The sequence below is a fragment of the Otolemur garnettii genome, unplaced genomic scaffold (genome assembly GCF_000181295.1).
Source record: "Otolemur garnettii isolate 467f Iridium unplaced genomic scaffold, OtoGar3 scaffold00131, whole genome shotgun sequence".
In the NCBI taxonomy this organism is placed as follows: domain Eukaryota; kingdom Metazoa; phylum Chordata; class Mammalia; order Primates; family Galagidae; genus Otolemur; species Otolemur garnettii.
This window is the reverse complement of record NW_003852526.1, coordinates 1,158,787-1,176,915: the sequence shown is the minus strand read 5'-3', so window position 1 is coordinate 1,176,915 and position 18,129 is coordinate 1,158,787. Positions and strand designations below refer to the sequence as shown.

Genomic DNA, 18,129 nt, shown 5'->3' with positions numbered 1-18,129 from the left:
ATTTTGTCTCTTTTAGCCAAGAATTTCTCATTATATGTTGTGCGAATGACACATTTTCTCTTTCATGTTTTAAAGAAAGGAATTTCATTGCCTTGGAGATAAGCCTTGCCACATTTTTATCCTAATGTTGTGAATGTTCTTATTCTTTCATGCACTTTAATGTAGCTGTTTTGTGAATTTCAGTTATTTTTTACTATTTTATGATATTCTTAAGCTTTTGCTGTAGAGTGAGCTTGTCTTGACCTCGACCAAAATGTTATCCTAGTTTTTTCTTAAATCAAGCTATTTTTTTTGCTAACATGAGAATTACCACATGGAGCTTGCTAAAATGAATTCCCATATGAATATTTTTCTACCTCTTAAAATAATATTACTTACATAGTACTCAGCACTCTGTTAAGTGCTTCTCTACTCCCATTTATTATTCATAATGTTCCCAGTTGTTAAAAGGATAAGACATGCTTAAGTTTCACCTTGGGGAAATGGTTCCATAGAAAAATGAAACCAAGTGTTCTGAATAAATGAACTTAATAGACAAATTGGAATTAGAGTGTAGTTTTCCTAAGGGATTGCATGACTCCAAATTATTTATCTTGTCTACCTTTAGTTGAAAGTTATCTGAAATTTGAGTTCATTCAAATGTAACAAGTAACTACTTTCCACCCAATAAAAAGGAAAACTAACTTCTTTTGCCTGAGTTCTGGTGATAATTCTATGAAATAAACTGAAAATTTAAAAATGGTGATTTAGGCTATATCCACAAATATAAAGAAATTGTCAATTTGTGGCTGAATCTAAAAATAAGTTCAAGTAATTGCTTAATAAACATTTATCAGCAATTGGAGGTATCTTATATATTTAAAATAAATCAATGTGCTTTTATGTATAAAACTATATTACATAAAAAATAAAGTTTAAAGCAAAATGTAATTTTTCTATACTCTTAGTAACATGTCACTTGTGGATTATTTTACTTTTAGTTTTAAAGTATTTCACTGACTAAAATTGCATATATTCGAGGTGTAGAATGAGATGATTTTATATATATGTACAGTGGATGGAATCATCACAGAGGTGTGACCTCAGAAATTACATTATCTTGCCATCTCTTTATTCACAGTTTGGGGCATAATAACCTGCCCTATTTGATAATCAAAAGAAAGAACATATGATGCAATTGTTTTGCAAAACCAAGCACTTTACAAATTTTAGTCATGATTACCTCTGGCTGAACTATTACATTTATTAATATCTGTATACTTAAGACTAGTGCAAAAGGGCAAAAATTACCTCCTCTATATACTTTACTAGTCTGTAATTCAGTCAGATTGAACCCTTCTTCACCTATGGAATAGCAGAGAGGATGAAATCCTTCAGAATTTTTTTTAGAAAAAAGTTCATTTTACATTCAAGGTAGTTAGAAAGCAGAGCCTGAAGAATTAATTTCTGTTTTCCTATCCTGAACCTGCTTCCATGGCAGGGAGTATCCTCGGGAATCATGTCATCCACAGACATGGGCAATGTTCAGGAATATTCTTATGGGTTACTTAGTCCTGAACATGAGCAAAAGCTTCATAAGTCTAACATTTTGTTTTGATAACTTATTTTGTCTACCCTTTATCATTGCTTCTTCATGAATGAAAAAAATCAAGATGTTTTTCAATCTGCTTTTCTAATTTGTAAGTAGAAAAGTGTCTATGAGCAGATTAAGTATTTTTAACCAAATAGTGCTTTCCTGAATTTATTATGGATTTTTTGCTCACTCTTCACACTTCAAACATTACAATTTTGGCAGGAATAAAAACCTAAGAGGTGACAGCAAATGTTTGAATTCTGAGAATGTCATGTAAGTAAAGTTTTTTTATTGTCTAAAAAGTGGAGAGTAGGTTATTGAATCAACTCACTGATGTCCAGAGGAGAGGGGTAATTTTAATTTTTAAATGTAGTGTATAATATATGAGTTATATTGGTTTAAAAGTATTGAGATAAACTTTTAAACCCATAATCTGGGACATTGGCATGCTCTGAATCTTTTCTTCTCCCTAGCAAACATGTCAACTTAGCACTCTTGCTACCACGTGCATGCATAAGTGATTGCCCTCTCTTTTCCCCGCCATACACGTGCACTAATCTATATATGTATACACAGGGATGTACATGTGTATATACATGCATACATACATACATACATATGTATATACGTATACACACAAACACACACACACTCCCTATTCATAAATCTGGTATTCTAAAAAACAGATATCATTATAGTTTATGTTTAAGCTTAATAAAAAAAAAATCAAAACACAGGGGTTTTTTAGGGGTGGGACACAATTATAAGAGGGTCCTTATCTAACAAAGGTAATCAATATAACCTGGTTCTGTGTACCCTCAAAGAATCCCCAACAATAAAAATACAAACAAACAAAAAACCTTTTAAACCTGTTCTAGTGCACAAGAAAAAAATTCTAAAACAATGTGTGTGTGTGTGTGTGTGTGTGTATATATATATATCAGATTATAATTAGATACATAGATACACATCTTAGATTTCAATGTTTTTTTAAAGTTGTGTTAACATCCAACTTGGCTTTCTCAGGTTGACGTCATTGTTTTCATTTGTTCTTCAAATCTCTATAAAGCACATATTAGATTTTTCCTTTTTTCAAATTCATATAGTTTTTTCTGGTCTGGAAAAAATGCAAGACTTTTGCAGGATAAGACATGAACTCATTGATGTTTATAACATTCTGTAGCCAGAAATCACAAAACTTTTGGAACTAAGGACTCAGTCCGACGAGAACATGCTCGGATCCAAAGCAGCACACACACTTGGACTAGGCAAGGAGCTGATTTTTATTTTTGAACAACACACGTGTGCCCCACATATCCAAAGCCTCATTGTCAGTTGAGAGTGACTCTTAAAACAGGAGCTTTCCTTTACCTCAAAATGATAAGGTGGTTACACAAATATGTTAATGTAAGGGTCTTTTCCTTTTCTTTTTAGGTGGTGATAATTGGGGAAGAAAAAAGAAACTTAAGTCTATTTAGTTACAGGAACCACATTCCACAGAAAAGTAATTGCATGCAATTATCCCTTTCTTTTCAGTTTCCAAATTTGATTTTATGTAAATCAGATGATTGTCATACAAAGGTTCTCATGATAACAGGAAAAGAATCCTCTTTAATATTCCTTCCAGAATAAAATTTCATGTGGAGGGTCTATGTCTGCGTTAACTCAGATGTTTAACTTCCCCCTCGTGACTGCCCACCCTGACATCGGCAGCTTTTATCTCTACATTTCTGTATCTCAATTGACCCTTCTAAGAGAAAACAATAACTATAATTTCCAAATGGATATTTAATAGGAAGTAATTTAGTATTTGTTTGAAGTGCTATTTCTTAGTACTAACTTACTGTGGAAACTAGCTTTGAGAAATTTTTCTCTGGAAGAGAGGAAACCTCACTTCTCACCTTCCCGGAACAGACCTGCTTTCACGTGTTCCATCGGCCTGTTAGGCTGATTCTAGGTAAACCTGACCAGTTGTATCAGGCCTCTGACTATTGATTTGGAAAATATGATTACCACGTATGCTCAACGCTGCCCTTCACATACTGAAATAATGTCTAGAATTCGAGGACGTTGGCTGACCTCTTCTGGACCCAAAGCCAGTATTACTTTTCTCTCTGCATCAGGCCTCGCTGGTAGAAATTTTCAAGTTTGGTCTAATTGACACCTATTGCAAAAATACTTGCCTATTTATGTAAAAATTGCATGGAAATAGACATAGTTTTAATTGTCTTTATTGCAGTATGATTTATACACTATAAATTTTACCCTTTTAAAGTGAACGATTAGTTGCTTTTTAGCATATTCGCAGAGTTCTGTGATCACCATTACTATCTAATTCCAGAGCATTTTTATCATTCCCCAGAGAAGTCCCCATACTCAGTGGTATTCACTTCCTACTCCCCGTCTATCTAGGCCTTGGTAACCACTAATCTACTTTCTTTCTTTATGGATATACTTATTCTGCATAATTCATAAAAATAGAAACAAACAGTAGGTGGCTTTCTGTGTCTGATTTCCTTTACTTAGTAAAACGTTTAAAGGTCACGCATGCTGCAGCGTGTATCGATGTTTCCTAATCATTGATGACTGGATAGTATTCTACTGTACGGATATATTGAGTGTTGCTTATTGATTCATAAGTTGATGGACCTTAGGGTTGTTTTCACTTTTTTGCTATGTAAATAATACTGATATGAATATTGACGCGCATACTTTTTCATGATATATATTTTTAATTGTCTTAGGTATACACTTACAAATGGAATTGCTAGGTCGTATAGTAACTCTATGTTCATACTTTTGAGAAACTGGAAAATTGTTTTCCAAAGATGCTGTAACCTTTGCATTTCCCCTAGTAATATATGAACAGTTTAATATATTTTGCTAATATAGTTAAAATTCTCTTAAAATATTAAGGGAAAATACCTATGTAAATCATAAACCTATTTTTGTTTTTGATCTGAATGATACTGCCAAGTATTATTATACTATGTTTCTTGGGAAAGCACTATAAAATTATTATAATTAGTCTACTAAAAAACCAACATTTCCTCCGTGTGTTCAGACTATAGCAAGGATTAAAACATATAATTCCAATAAAATGGTATTAAATTTCCAGAGTATGAAGTTCTACCAGAGCAAATCAATGCAAATAACCCTACTCAGTATGTACATTTTGACTAGAAAATGAGGGATTATTTAGGAACTTGTTTCAGATTAAATGATTCCAGAGAAATTCTAGACATAATAGTTCTAAAATCATGAAAAAATAAATTCATTATAAATATACTTGCAAAAGTTCACTGAGATATGTGCACAAATATTTCTTGGTTGCTTTGTGTGTATTAAAATCAATAGTAATTAAAAGACAAGGTTAGGCTGCTTGCAGCCATCAGCTTTTGATGAGGTCTTGCTATGTTGCCCAGGTTGCTCTTGGACTCTTGGCCTCAAGTGATTCTTCTGCCTCAGCCTCCCAAAGTGCTGTGATTATGGGGCTAGAAAAGAGACATTAGCTACTTTGACAACCTTAAGCAGACTCCAGGAATGCCACCAATGGTATGACCTTTTTGACCAAATCCAGCAATCAGAACTTTGTTTTTTTTTCAATAAAGTTCAAGCAACCATCGTTGGGTACAAAAGCTGTGGTTTTCTCTCTATTCTTGATCAGCTGGACTCTGACATACTTCTGATAGCAGAATTTGTCTATTTGGCTTCAACTCGTACTTCTTCCAGAATAATCCCCTTTGCAAGAGAGGCACCTCCAAAAGGGGTGGCCTTCAGGGCTGTGCCCAAATGGGCCTTCATGCCACTTCTGTTCTCATCGGTGACTGTGGAGCTTCCTGGCAGTTTGAAGTCCCTGACACCTGCCCATCCTGCTGGCACCATGGACCTACACAAAACAGAAGCTGCCCAGGAAGGAGCTACAAGCCACCATGAGCAGGCCCTGACCAGCCAAGGACCCTACATGGGGTCTGCACAGTGCTTGGTCCAAGGTTGCACCTTCTCCTTTGAAAAGGCTGTCTTTGCAACACTTTACTGAGGTGGTGCTGTCTACGCCTATTTAATTTGCATTAAATTCCAAGATAAAAATAAATAAAAGACAAAGTTACTTTGGTCAATGGGGCATAGAACATATATAGCAGTCCTTGGAAGAATGAGTTAGGCCACTATGTAAAGAGATGGTATAATTTCTAAAACAGACTTTAAGGAAAGTAGAGAATAGGATGCTTAATATAAAATATTTATAAATAAAATTGTAGTTGAGTATATATCTGCATTCGGTTATGATAATTCTCCATGGCCATTGTCCCTAGAAAGCGTAAATACCAATTGTCCTTAAAGAAAAGGATGAGGGAGTGTGAGGAAATAGAGGTTTTCACTTTTCATTTCCTACATTTTAGGTAGAGTTTGAAGATTCTAACCTTTTTCATGGTGTCTCTTATATATTTTCTTCCAAGAAATATAAATGGGGTTTTCTGGGTAGTTAAATTTATTTTCTCCATACTAAAAAAATATGTACTTAAAAGACAGAGTCATACACAAACAAGACAAAACAAAGCAAAACACACACACACACACACACACACACACATGCCCCATGGCATAAAGATTGCTATAAAGCCAGCCTCATAAACAAGATAATTACATATGGAAAGATGGTATAGCAATGTCTGGTTGGCTATGCCTCATTATAATGCTATCTAAATAAAATAGCACTAAATAAAAACGTTGCTATGTTAAAGTTTTAGAGTCATTTGGGGATTAAAGTTCCTTTCTGGAGTGAACTTGAATCTTCAGAAGCTGGCCTACATCCTGCCTGGCTTATGTCTCAGCAGCCTGTGACTAATATCTAGTGGGGGTAATCTAGAAATTGTGCAGCTTAGCTGAACATAGGCAAAGCCAGGCCGGCTACACCAAGGTTTTTATGTTTCTCTAAAGGTTTTCAATAGAAAGCCCGAGAAAGGAAAATGGCACTCTAATGGGGAATTCTGTGCTAGAAAATCATAAACCCTGCTGTCCTGAGGTTAATCTATTTCTAAGATATTTGTCATTTAGTATTTGTGTCGGCCCATTGTGCTGTGACCACCGATCTCAATCCAGAGTTGATAGGAAAGAGCCAACTAATTCTGACTGCAGTTAAATGCTGTGGGAACATGCTCCAAACTCTAGCTAAATCAGAAGTGGTGCTAGGTTATCTTTAGAGGGGTACATAGAACTAAGCTAACATTATGGGCTTATGAAGGTGTTGAATGAAACTGGTACTATTTATAATTCTGATATATTTCATTTCTGCAGAGCATAGCACCTGACCAGGAAACATCTCTTTCGTGCACTTTGTTATCTAATTGTGCAAAATCATTAATGCTTCTTAGTGTGATATGGCAATCCTCACCCCAAGCCCCAAGGGGACATTGCCCTGTTTTGATTGTAACTGCAGGAAGGTGGTGTTGGCATCTAGAAAACAAAGACCAGGGATACTGCTAAAATCCTACCTTACACAGACACCTTTGGCACAAGAAATAATAACCTGTTTGAAATGACAAAAATAGTGTAATTGAGAAACGTGTATTAAATATTTGCAACAGAAAGTCTCTGAATACTTGCTTGAATTATCAGCCAGAGGAAATCTTGGCCAAATCTAGATCTTACTACACACACACATACACACACACACACATACACACATATATATTTTGGTAGAGTAAAATGTAATCTCACCCGTTGTACCTTGGCAACTCTGACAAAAAAAGTTTCTTTTTTAAAGTTTCAGTTTAATATGAGGGTATAAATGATATGGTTACGTTGTTTGCATTTCTAAGGTAAAGTTCAAGTTGTAGTTGAGCCCCTCACCCAGGGGGTGTGCTGTGCACCCTTACATTGCACACATTAGATGAGAGTTTACTAAGACCTCTCTCTCCTCCCCTTTCTCCTATTCCTCTTTTCCTCCTCTCCTTAACCCCACTTGAATATACTTGTATTTTGCTCTCCTGTTGGGGTATAGTTTCATATTGGTATTGAGTATGTTGAATACTTGCTTCTTCTTTCTTGTGATATTTTACTGAGAAGAATGTGCTTTGACTTCAACAAGGTAAATACAAAAGATATAACATCTCCCTCTTTCTCTATGGCTGAAGAGTATTTCACCATATCTATCTATCTATCTATCTATCTATATCACAGTTTATTAATTCATTCATGTGTTGATGGGCACCTGTTGCTTCCATGTCCTGGCAATTATGAATTGAGTTACAATAAGCATTCTTGTGCAAATGTTCTTATGATAAAATGATTATTTTTCTTTTGGGTTAATACCTAGTAATGGGATTATGGGATCAAATGGAAGGTCTGCTTTTAGCTGTGCGGATTCTCCATACTTCTTTCCATGGAGGCTACCTTTGTTTGCAATCCCACCAGCAATGTAAAAGTCTTCCCTTCTCTCCAGATCCTTGTCAATATTTGCAGTTTGGGGATTTTGTGATGTGGGCCATTCTTACAGGCGTTAGGTGATATCTCAGAGTGGTTTTGACTTGCATTTCTGTCAAGATTAGGGATGATGAGCATTTTTTCATGTGTTTGTTGGCCATTTGTCTTCTTCAGAAAAGGTTCTGTTCAAGTCTCTTGCCTGCTGATAAAAAAGATGTTAGATCTTTTCTTGTTGATTAATTTGAGTTCTCTGTAGATTCTAGTTGTCAGTGCTTTGTCAGATTCATAGCATGCAAGTATCTTCTTCCATTCTGAAGGTTTTCTGTTTGTTTTAGTTGTATCTTTGCTGTAAAGTATTACAGTGCTGGAAGTTTTGGCCAGTGCAATCATGCAAAAGAAGGATATCAAGGGTATTCAAATGAGGACAGAGGAGGTCAAATTCTCTCTCTTTGTTGATGACATAATCTTATGCTTGGAAAACCCTAGGATCTCAACCACAAGGTTCGTAGAAATGATGTGGGAATATATTATAATATCTCAGGATACAAAATCAATGTTCACAAATCAGTAGCCTTCATAAATCCCAATAGTCAAACTGAGAATCAAATCAGACACAATATCCTTCAAATTAGCTGCAAAGAAATGATATACCCTGGGAATTTACCTAACAAAGGACATGAATGAGCTCTATAAAGAGAACTATGACACCCTGAGAAAAGGAATGGCAGGTATTAACAAATGGAAGAACATACCATGCTTGTGCCTGGGAAGAATTGACATTGTTAAAATGTCCCCACTACCTAAAGCAATATACAGATTTCATGTAATATTCATCAAAGCACCAACATTATACTTTGAAGGACTTGAAAAATAATAATTAATTTTATATGTAACCATAAGAAAAACCTGAATACTCAATGCAATTTTAAGAAATAAAAACAAACCTAGAGGCATCACATTACCAGACTTGAGGTTATACTGTAAAGTTATAGAGTTCAAAACAGCATGGTATTGGCACAAAAATAGAGATATAATCTATGGAATAGAATACAGAACTTAGAGATGAACCCAGCGATGTATTGCCATCTGATTTTGATAAACCAAACAAAAACACACACTGGAAAAAGAAACTCTATTTAACAAATGGCTCTGGGAGAACTGGATAGCCACAAGTAGAAGACTGATACTCAACTCACACCTCTTACCACTGCCAAAAATTGACTCTCACTGGATAAAACACTTAAACTTAAGATAAGAAACAATAAAAATCCTAGAAGAGAGTGCAGGAAAAACTCTTGATGCTTCGATGCTATTGGCCTGGGAAAAGAACTTATGAAGAAGAATCCTTTAACAATTGCAGCAACACCAAAAATAAATAAATGGGACATGATCAAGATAAATGTTTCTTTCCTTAACCAGGCTAGTGTGTCTCTAAACTCAGAGGTAAACTTCTGGGCTATATCCAGTGTTTATTCAGGACTACAGAGGAAATTAATCCTGCCTTCTAAATACACCACAAGGTGGAATAGGTCATGAACAGTTTATCTCTACCTTATACTCCAGAATCTAAAATATTTTTCTGTATTTTTTCTACTTCAGCCAGTCTGTATATTTCAATCTCTGTTTTCTTCTTTTTTATTATAATAGTTTTTTTTAATTGTAGAATTTCTCTTTTCTTCTACCTCTGACTTCCTGAACATTATGACTGTTTTCCTTTTCTTTTTGACACTCTGTCATCATGACTTATTTAGAAGTTGTCAGACATCATAGCTGACTGTAATCTCAAACTCTTTGTCTTGGTAATCATCCCCCCTCAACCTTCCAGAGTGTTAGGATTTCAGGTGGGAGCCACCTGGCCTAGCCTTGACTTTCCTCTTTTTTTTTCCTGCCTCTTGTTTTTTTCATTTCCTTCCCTCTCCCTCTGATTTCCCCATATATTACTTCTCTCTTCTTACATAATTTCATTTATCTTCTTTGTTAACCTCTTCTCATGTATCTTTCTTCAACTTCCTCTCTTTTTCCTTCTGTTTCTCCTTATTTCTGTTTCTGAAACTTTTTGTCCTTCCTTACATTCTTTAATTTTCTGTTTCTATCACTTGGGAGTGAAACCAGAAACTAAAGAATTCTTGTGCTTATTGAATACAAATTCAAGCTCTCATTTCATTTTCTTTTTCTTTTAAAAGAAAAAATTAATTTATGTTTCTTTAAATTAAAAAAAGTATGTTTCTTTAAATTATATTTCTTTCTTTCTTTATATATATATTTTAAATCATACGGTGTACATTAATACTATCATGGGGTACCCATGATATACAATTTAAAGTACTTTCATCCAACTGGTTAACATAGCCTTCATGTCTTTTTGTTAGTTATTGTGTTAAGACATTTATATTCTACATTTACAGAGATTCACGTGTACCCTTATAGGATGAACCATAGGCATGATCCCACAAATCACCCTCCCTCCCCACCTGCTCCCTCCTCCACCCCTCCCTCTCCCTATGTATCCCAAGAATGGAAGAAAAAGTATCCAATGTACTCAGCCATACTATGAAACTAATTTATAGCTTTCATAGGAAAGCTATAACCCAATTTTAGCTCAGGAAAATGTTTCTTTATTTATATAAATCCTAAATTGTAACATCTTTAAAATTCATCATAAATGTCATTGTGCCTCCCTACCTCTGGTATAAAACACTGTTCCTTGTATAGGAAACAAAGGTGGAAATATTACCCTATGAACATTCATTGAATTTAATTCCATGTACTTCTTTTTGTACTGATTTCTAGCTGCTTATCAATTTTTACCTCTTAACATAAATATACACATCATGTGTACTCATGGAGATATAAAGGGGTGCATTAATGATGGAATTGTTAGGCCCTATTTATATTTAATGAAGAAATTACCATGGGCAGGAAATGCTTTCACTTCCTCACATCTTAACAAAGGCCGGCTGACCATTACTTTCATGTATTTGGCCAACATTGGCTGAAGATTTCTAGAGCTTGTCTCAGCTTTGGTCTTAAATCTTGGGTTTGCTTTACAAGTTTTGACCTTCTAACCCTCATTGTCCTCAAACATGTTCTGAGTGGTTACAAGTCCCCATATTCGTAGAAAGTGTTTAAAGCTTTGAAGTACATTTCATCTTCTTCATAATGGAAATGGCAAACAATGACTTGAAAGGTCACTCTCTGGCAGGAAGGCATCTCGCAGACTGCAGCTTCTCTGAGGTAGGGAGCAGATTGTCCAGATTGTACAATGCAATGCTCTGGGTTATACATGTGCTTGTGCCTTGGGAGGTATTGTTGACCTTTTGTTGGTTGGAAATTCATTATGTTTATAATAGATTGTGCTTCGACTGTGGAACTCTTTAATTTTCATGATCTGTGCAAACCTAGGCACCTGGAAAGCAGATGATTTTTGAGTTGGCTCTTGTAGCTGCAGAGACATCTTGCTGAAACCATCCGTAGAGGTGTGTATTCAATTGAACCCTAGTTTTAGCAGCACTAAAAAGTATGTTGTAGCTCTGAGGCTACGAGGTGGTTAAAATGTGCTAGGGTAAGAACATCTAAAAATAAATGGTGGAAAATGCCACGTAGAAATGACCTTTGAAAGAAACGTTCCATGTCTGAAACCTAAAGTAACTGACAGAGTTTGAGCCATAGGAGTCTGACAGGAAAGCATTAAAAGGCATCCCTGCTGAATGAAGAATGGCTTTCAATTTTTTTTTTTTCATTGCTAATTGATGACTTTCACTATTGTTTTAAAAGAAATCTTCTATGGCCATTGAATTTGAAGGGCTGCTATTCATGAAGAGACAGAATCTGACAGCAGGTATGTTCAGGACACAAAGCACATCATGAGGGTAACAAGAGCTGGTATCTTTTAAATCTATATCTCACCCAGAATGTATACTTTATGAAAATATGCAATCTATTTTTTTACTGTGATCCTCTTTAAAAACTTTAGTTCAGTCATTTAGCAGCCTGAACTAAATGTTCCACATTTTAAAGCTTCTCATCTCTCCACCCTCCCACCCAAGCCTCCTCTTTGGAACACTAACAGCAGTTTTTGTTCCACTTTAGGTAATGAGCAGGATGAGCTGCAGGTTTCAAGAGGATTTGGGCTATCAGTTGACAAAAACAATGAAAGGGAACCTGGACTCATTCCCTGTTTTCTTTTAACTGTTTCCTGGAAAGGGTCCCACGTAGCCAGTAACTTATCTCAGAGCACTGTGAACAGAAGGGCTTGTTTAGAATAGTTTAGGCAAATGAAAGAATAATGTTGTGAAGGAAATGGTTTGTTTGCCTTTTCAGGGATTAAAAAAAGGGCAGCTTGCGTATTAATCTGGTTCACCAGTCCAGAACATAGCTATAGGATCCTATTACTACAGTAGAGACAGTACAGACCATTTGTATGGCAGGCACTAACCTGAATGCACAACTCCCAGACCAGGCCAGACAGATCCAGCAGCCCTTGTTCTCTGTGTGGATATCCTGTCCATCACCACTGTAAGAGCAAAAGTATTTCTCAAAAGTCTTGTTATAATGTAACTCAATGTTAAAAGAGATGAAGAGAATGTTCTTCCCTGATCCTTCTTGGAAGCTCCTATTAGACATGGCTCTGTCCTCCAGAGCCATATTTATCTGGTAGCTACTCTATTTTTAAAATATATATTTAAAATATATATTTAATATTACTCTGCAGTTTACACTGTTAATTCCTTTATTTAAGTCCAGTTTTTAGCAAATTAAATACAGAATGAGACAAAGAAAAAAATGGTCATTCATATGCTAACTGCTGAGTAATAACTTGACATACTGAAAAAAATTATAACATTGTTTTTCAGAAAAATAATAATTTATGTTTATTGTAGAGAATATAAATAATAAAGAAAAATACAAAATAAAATTAAGAAAAAAAGCAATTCCACTATTTTATTTCAATCTCATTATTATAGGCAAATAGGATGCCAGACATAATTTAGATAGATAATAGAAAAATAAATTTACAATTATTGGATTGTATTATAGAAGCCTTCAAAAATAAAAGAACATCAATTTTACTTTTACGTGAAATCACCAGAAGAAAAATGGACTGGAATGAAAATAAAGGAACTGTTGAATCTCAAATAAATTTACAGCAAACTATTTCTAAGGTCAATTCTACATGAAGAAAAAAGTGTAACATATATTAAGAATTTAAAGTCATTTTATTTAAAAAATACATTTTACAATTTTAAACAATTAAAGCCTACCACAAAAATGAAGAATGTAGGAATCTTAACACATCTTCTCAGCTTTCCTACCCTTAGATCTGGTTCTTATTGCTTATAAAATTGTTTTTGAGTTTTCTGGAATTATAGAATTCATATCCAATCTTATAATCAAATTCAGTTGGTTTGTTGGTAATTTTCTGTCTAAATGGGTCTTTCTCAGGCACATGTATTTTTCTCACTGCTCTGTCCCCATGATTCAGTTTAATACCCAGAATATAGAAAGTACTCAGTATTTATAGAGAGAGATTTTATTTATCTTCATAGTATTTTTCTATTTGAGTGAATAGATGGCTACATTCCTTTTTAAATTTTTTATTTCAGTTTAACATAAAGGTACAAGTGATTAAGTCACATTATTTGGATTTCGGAGGTAAAGGTCAAATTGTGGATGAGCTCTTCACCCAGGGGTTGTGCTGTGTACTATTACATTGGGTAGATGAGAGCTCACCAATTCCCCTCCCTCTGCTTTTCCTCCTCTCCCTGCCCTTCTTGAATATAATTGTGTTTTGACCTTGTGTGGGTGGGTAGATTATCTATTGGTTTCATATTAGTATTGAGCCCATTGGATACTTGCTTGTCCATTCTTATGGTACTTTACATAGAAGAATGTGCTTCATTTCTATTTAGGTAAAAACAAACAATGTAAAGCCTCTTTTATGGCTGACTAGTACTCCACAGTATACATATAACACAGTTTATTAATCCATTCATTGGTTGATGGGCACTTGGGTTGAGTCTATGTCTTGGCAATTGTGAATTGAGCTGTGATTAACATTCTAGTGCAAATGTTCTTCTAGTGAAATGATTTTTGTTCTTTGGGGTAGATATCCAATAATGGGATTGAAGTATCAAATGAAAGCTTTACTTTTAGTTGTTTGAGGACTCTCCATACTTCTTTTCACAGAGGTTCTATTACTGTGAAATCCCATCAGCGATGAAAAAGTGTTCCCTTTCCTCCGCATCCATGCCAGCATTCACAGCTTTGGGATTTTTCTGATGTGGGCAATTCTCACTGGGATTAGGCAATATCTCAGAGTGGTTTTGATTTGCATTTTTCTGATGTTTAAGGACAATGAGCAATTTTTCAAGTGTTTGCTGACCATTCGGTCATCTGTCTTCTTTAGAGAAGTTTCTGTTCAACTCTCTTATATGGCTATATTTTTTAAATAATGAATTTATTATTCAAATCAATATAGTTTCTTATAAAATCTTTATTTCTCAGATATTATATTAATTCAAATCTAAATTGGAGGGGTTTTATTATTTTTCCTAACAAGCGTGTTAGTAGTACATTCCTGGAATGTTTTTATGTTTAACAACAGCTTCTTGGCATAGATAACTGGATGGCATCTTATGTGGGGATGATGTGGTTATGCAGGGTCACACATTGTAGACATCATTTCATTTTCTTCTACTTTTGAATGTTGATGTGAAGATTGAGGCTGGCCTTATTTCTTTCATCTTTTGTAGATGATCAATTTTGTTCTGCCTAGATATGTATTTAAAAGCATTTTTCATTTCCATGTTGTCTCCTTATTTCATTAGGATCTTTCATTGTAGATATCATTAGGACATTTTAATCATAGTTATTTAAAATTCTCTGATAGTTCCAAAACTGGTGTCATATATATAAATATCTGGGTCTAGTTGTGTTGATTCCTTTGGCTGTTGGGAATTATTATTTTGCCTTGCTTTTTTATGTACCAAATGATTTTTTGTTGGTAGTAGAGATTGAGATGACTAGTTTTTTTTTGTTTTTTTTTTTTTTTTCACCTAGAAATGGGTATATCTTTCTTTCTACAAGGCCTTTGGAAATAGTGTTCGACCTAACGTAGTCTGGAGCTGGCTTGTTTTGGAGGTTGTTGCCTTAGTTATCCTCAAGGTGTCATAGCCATGAGATGACCCCAGTGACTCCTGTATTACCTTGTATTTAGGAGGAAGGCTGTAATGCTGGGGGTGGGCAGTGGGGAGGGATTCTCTCAATGTTTTCTCCACCCTCATATTTTGGTCACTCTTTTGAGCTCCTCATCTGGATGAACATATTTTTGTGTTCTTGGTAGAGTATCATCCCACTGTTATTTGACTAGTATTGGTGGTGGTGTAATAATTGCTTTTTTATTATTCTGATTAACCTCAGTCTCAGGCAGGCACTTGTCCTTGGGTAGCAGTGCTGTGGCCTTCTTCTTTGTATATACACGCAATTCTCAGCTGTAGCTCTGGGCTCAGCGTGCATTCCTGCTCCTTCCCCAGGTATAAAGATGGTCTCCTCTTGCTTTCAGCAGCTTTCCCAGTCCACTGAGAGAAATAGATTACATTCCTTCCACTACAATTCAAATCTTTTGCTTCATACAGATGATGGGTGGAAGGGTCCCAGGAAGTCCCATTCCCTGGACTATAAAATGAGGGACAACCCCACAGTACTTTGAGCAAAGTAGGGCCCATGGAGCAAAAGTTGGTGAGAGAGTGCAAGCTCTCGTTCACTCTTCAGCCTCATGGGCTTTCACCCTCCTTGTAGCCCACATTCACCTTGGTAGATGAGTTAACTGTTATAGTTGAATTGTGCTCTCTGGGTTGGGCTGCACTGGCCTCTGATAACTGCTGTCTACTCCTTCAGGGTCCTGTTTTTTGCCATTCTGCATCACTCTTCCCTACCTTTCCCAGCAGAAAACAGAATCCTGTCTTTATATCTGAAAATTTACTTTTTTAGCCCTGAAGTTTGACTGCTTAGTACAGCATATTTGAAGAATCTATGTTGAGTGTTCCTGTATGCTTTTTCAATCTGCAGATTTTTTTCTTTTTCTTTAAGAAATTTTTCTTAAAATTTGTTAGTTATTAATCTTATAGATGGTCTCCTTACTATAAGGACAGTACAATGGTTTGTCTTAACCAAACTCAAATTTGATCCCCAATGTGGCCTTGCTGGGAGGTCAGGCCTGCGGGGAGCTGTTTGAGTTACTGGGGCAGACCCTTCATGAAGGGTTTGGGGTTAGCAGATGAAGGACTCTTGGAGTGAGGAATAAACAAGCTGGACACAATGAAGAGGCTTGTGTCGGGGAACTGAGGAACTCTGGGAGGAGCCTTCCTGAGTAAACTTCGGGGCCGTATTTATTATCATAAAATGGCACTTTCTGTGATTTTTAGGGGGGCACACAAATGGGAAGAAGTAGACAAAAGCTGCTTGTCCGACATTAGCTTTGATTAGGGAGCAGAACCTCTGCCCCCAGCATAAGAGACCTTCGGAACCTAAAGAATCTTTACCATAATTATTATTGCCACAACTCACATTTGCACAAGGAGGCCAGTTTTCTGATCTCTTGTACATACACAACTCATATGCTGTTCTCTTGATTCTCTAGGGCTTTCAGCAGGAAGCGAGTCTTATGCTAAAAATCAGAGCTCAGTTTCCCCTACACCATCACATATAGCTTGGTGGCTCTCTCTCAAGACTGGATTAGTTCCCTCAAGAGTGGACTGTTATAAAGCCAGGATGCCCTTCAACATCAAGCTATTTTTTTTCTTATTGTGCCACGCTGTTTCACAGCTAGTCTGGAAGGACCGTCACACAAGGAGACAGGCAAATGCCAATCCCACAATGTGTCAATGTATTTCTTGATTTGATACACAGGGCTTTTTTTTTTTTTTTTCTTAGCTATAAGCAAAGGAAGATTCTACCCCTTGAATTTTTAAATTATTCTGGTCAAGATGTCTGAGTTTTCCCAGACTTTCCTTGTGCCTGTGCTGTCCACTATAAGAAATGTTGCTCGGAATTCACCCCTCTCACATACACCTATGTGAGATAGGTGATAAATCAAGAAAGCCAAGACTTTTGGTCACACATTTTATTTTCCTCACTAGGGTTAAGTGGGAAGATCACCAAATGCACAGCCATTTTATGCCCAGGAATCCTTAAGAACTATAGATCAGTTGTCAGACAGACTGTGAAACATGCAATGTTTATGATGATCTGTGTTGTACAATCATATGAGATAGATTGCATATATAATGCTCATCAGTGAGGAGTCATCTGGGGAAGCATCTGCTGAATTTTGTTTGCCAGCTTGAGGAAAAGATATTGCCAAAAGGTTGGGAAAGGCATTTATGTTCTTATTGTATGAAGCAAATTTATACGTTTTACTTTGACTCCTGGAGTGAGGGTGAAGCTGCACCTCCCCAGAGAGTAACCACGGGGTCACACCTGCCGCTCCACACTCCACTGAGATGTGCCATATGCCACAGGGTCCTCAAGGGGGTTGATGGCAGAGAGTTTTATACTAACAGAGTCATTTTCTTTAATGTAAAAACACAGCTGGAAAATATTCTTCTTAAGCAATAAGAGCATCAAAGTGTGCATCTTGCACATACTCCTAAGGACATGAGACTACAGCTGGGGTACTTGCTGTGATTTTTAGGGGGCCACACAAATCTATCAATGAAAGGAGAAAGAGCTTATGAGATGAAAATGAGGCTAGATTTTTCTTGCTCCTTGTTCACATAAATTACATATATACAAAATAAATTATTCATTATGAAAGTGTATGTCTGGAAATGCATTTTTCAAGAACCTTATCAAAGCATAAACTCTTAGGCTCAGACAGAACCATAGCTCATTAGAAACTGCTAAATTACTGTTTGTTTTATCTATAGGATTTGAAGAAAACTTCCCACTCCTTATGGTTTCTGTTACAACATGGAAAATAAATATTTTTTTTCGGTCTGGCTGTTTTCACCTGGAAAGTTTCTCACACAATTTAAGTTGTCTGTGCATCAACTTCTTCTGTACTTGGAAAACACCATGTGCAAGAGAAATAACTCTTTTTTTTTTTTTTTTGAGATAGAGTCTTACTATGTTGC

At 35.8% G+C, this 18,129-nt stretch overlaps 1 pseudogene; it reads right to left on the bottom strand.

The window, feature by feature from the left end:
- Nucleotides 1–5,059: 5,059 nt before the first annotated feature.
- Nucleotides 5,060–5,444, bottom strand: LOC105887827 (annotated as a pseudogene).
- Nucleotides 5,445–18,129: the final 12,685 nt, after the last annotated feature.